The sequence below is a fragment of the Ostrea edulis genome, chromosome 4 (genome assembly GCF_947568905.1).
Source record: "Ostrea edulis chromosome 4, xbOstEdul1.1, whole genome shotgun sequence".
Classification (NCBI taxonomy): domain Eukaryota; kingdom Metazoa; phylum Mollusca; class Bivalvia; order Ostreida; family Ostreidae; genus Ostrea; species Ostrea edulis.
Genome location: NC_079167.1, coordinates 67,037,802 through 67,041,182, shown reverse-complemented (window position 1 = coordinate 67,041,182; position 3,381 = coordinate 67,037,802). Strand labels below are relative to the sequence as shown.

The following is a 3,381-nucleotide window of genomic DNA, read 5'->3' as shown; positions in this document are numbered from 1 at the left end:
AGGTCAAAGGTCATGATATGAAATAAATTCTGGTCATTAGGCATTTCATGTGAAACAAACTAACCCAATACCTTATCCCTCAAGATATAACAGATCTGGTAATAATGTTTTTCAAAAGTAGGTCAACATGGTCAAAGTCAGAAGTTCAAAAGTAAAGCTCTTTTCATTAGTAATCTATAATATGTGAAATCTATATCAAAGACCAATCCAAAGTGGCTGAGAAACTATATACCAATTTAAAGTTTTTGAAAATCTTGCTATTTTAAAGACTAAGGTCAGGTACTAAATTAAAAGTCTGATAATAAAGAATATACACATTTTGTATATCTTTATGTAAAATATCGATATAATAAAATCTGGGTTAAACTTCAAAACCAAGGTCACAATATCAAACAGCATGGTATCAAATGAAAGTTCTTGCCTTAAGATATCTAAATACTAAACATAAAAGGCTAGACTATCTTATATATAGTTCAGGAGAATTGCCTACTGTAGGTTATATTTTGTTAAAAGTAGGCCAAACACAAAAGTAAAAAAAAAATTGATATCAAAAGAAATGTCTTATTATAAGGAATAAAGATATGAAATATGAGAGCCTTATTACTAACATGAGCAAGTTCCAGACCCCCCCCCCCCCCCCCCCCCCCCCCCCCCCCCCCCCCCCCCCCCCCCCGACTTTAGTCATGGGCGCATAGAAAGGAAAAATGAATCAACACAAATTAGGAACATTTGCAGTTTGAAAGGATTTAGTGTGGTCCTGTTAACCTTGAAAAGAATTTGTTTTAATTTCCTGTATATTCCCACATCATACTTTGATCTCCTCCATACCCTAATTCTTTAGCCTCTGAATTGAACAAAATAAAATTTACACTACCTGAAGATCCTTGCATATGAATATGACTAATCATTGACATACCCTTCTTGAGAAGAGGATTGTTAAAGATGTTTCCTTATATTATCCCTTATAAAACTGTGACCCCCTATTATAGCCTCATCCTACACCCAGGTCATGAATTGAACTAACTCCAATCTACACAACCTGGGATTGCTTGCATATTTTCATTATATTAAATGACCCCATCCTATTTTTGCCTTTTCTTGATTATCTCCCTTCAAAGGGGGCATGACCTTTCATTTAAACGAAAATGAATCTCATTCAATTGGGCCATTGGTTCTGGAGAAGATGAAAATGGGAAAAATTATTACCACTATGATGACAACAGAATCCAGACAAATTTTTATGAGAAAAGCTCTCTTGAGTCTTCAGCTCAGGTGAGCTAAAAAAAATAATAAAACTATATATTCATTGATTCAAAAATTAAACCACATTCTGATTTCAAAACATCACTTCTGATATATATATATATATATATATATATATATATATATATATATATATATATACGAGCTAGTATTTGAAATTATCTAAACAAGAATTGTCTGAAGAAAGTTTAAAACTTGTCGAGTGGGTTAAAATCTTTGATAACAGTCATGAATTAAAAATGCATGTATGTGTTGTGTGTGGCATGGTGACATCACATAAAACTGCAATATGAAGGGTCAAGGTCGTATGGTAAAAATGTTTCTATCATATGACATAAGGAACACACATTTCTGAAATATCCAATCCCCATCTCTAACCATTCTTATGTTATTGTCAAAGTTAAAGTTTTTATATTCTACATGTATGTCTGCCAAGTGAGTTAAAACAAAAGGATTGGGACATCATAACATTGGATGACTTTGGTCAGGATTTGTCTCAAGAAATATACATGTCAAATGTGGAATTCTAATTTTAACTTAAAAGCTCTTATCTGTAATAGTTCTAAACTTACATAATTTATGAATTATGACAAGGTCAGATGTACCATGTTCTGAATTTAAAATCTTTTCATTGAAATAAATAAATATACTCACTGATACAGTCTGATAATTGGCTTGCAGTAGGGGTGATTTGACTATAATTATTTTCCAAATCTGTAATGAAATGGGCGTTGTATTCATTATCAAGCTTTGGTAATTGGTATATACATATATGTCACACTAATACACTTTAGTACCTGTGTGCATGCAAATAAATCATCAGATTTTGTGTCATGTTAAACCATCTGAATTTTATAATCCATTCAGCTTAAATTTAGAGAAATTAAAGAGAAATTAATGATATACATCAACCTTTAACACCACCACCCCCACCCCCATAATGGTTCTTATAGTTGCATAATTACATGAATAAATATATATCATTATTTTTTTAATATTTATTATTCGGTTTTTGTCACATACATACATGTACATATACTACCCTCTCACACTGATTCATTCATCCTTTAATAGTTATTAAATCTAGGAATCCAAAAAACAAACACATGTGAAAAGTAGCTAGTAAATAATCTGATATAATTTTAATATATATTATTTTTTATGCATGCATGCTGATATGTACATAGCTTGAAGGACAATAAACATTTTTATAAACACTTATTGAACTTTTCACCACTTTCATCTTGTTTTTGTGTGCTTCTATTGTTTCTTAATTCAATGATTTGTGGATAAACATTGTGTTGTAGTACAGATTTTAAAAATCCCTACATTAACCCCCCCCCCCCCCCACCCCCCGATTGATTTAATGTTTTTTTTTTACTGTGGGGATTTATTTTAATCATTATTTTAAAAAGAATCATTTCATCAAATGAATTGTTTGCATTGACACATCATGAGAACTTGCATCAAAATTGTCTAGCAATCAAAGACAGTGTTCAAAGAAAAATAACAGAGAAAATTCGACATCTATACTTACCACTTCCAACGAGAATAAATATTTCCCTTGAAACATTGAAGTTTACTGCTCTGTCTGCTTTACACTTTCCTTTGTGTAGTAGATAACTACATTTAGTGGTGGTTGCCTCCAGTAAATCCCCAAAGAATCGCAATGACCTCGGCATACTAGTAAGCATCTGCACCGTGCACGATAGTTTAAACAGTTAAACTTTTACGTCGAATTCGAAGTACCCCGATCTGTACAGCAGGGGGTCAATCTCGGTTGAATATTACACGCAGTTCCAACTTTAAAATATCTTGAATATCCACTTATGTCTTTTGAACAATTATTAAGGGTTGACAAGTCCCTAAAATAAGGACCACTCCAAGAAAAACTTCACGTTTCTATCACTTGTCAGGGCCGTAAGTAGGGTTCTAAATCAGGGGAGGCAGGGGATTGGGGGCCGCCGATTGACTTTACGACTGAAAATGACACTTTTTAAATCCCAATTTATCATGTTTGTGTTTCATTTGTACTATGTAAAGAATCGTAATATGGTGTCAAAGACAAAGGTGCTTGTCTTCATTTTAAACATATATCCTATAATATAACATTTATAT

The 3,381-nt window shown here is 32.4% G+C and overlaps 1 long non-coding RNA gene across 1 annotated transcript; it reads right to left on the bottom strand.

Moving 5' to 3' along the window:
- Positions 1 to 654: 654 nt before the first annotated feature.
- LOC130054280 (uncharacterized) lies at positions 655 to 3,168 on the bottom strand. Its single transcript, XR_008802584.1, has 3 exons — positions 2,801 to 3,168; positions 1,918 to 1,977; positions 655 to 1,277 (listed from the first exon to the last, which is right to left on the bottom strand). It is a non-coding gene; the product is annotated as an uncharacterized LOC130054280 (long non-coding RNA).
- Between the last annotated feature and the right edge of the window lie 213 nt (positions 3,169 to 3,381).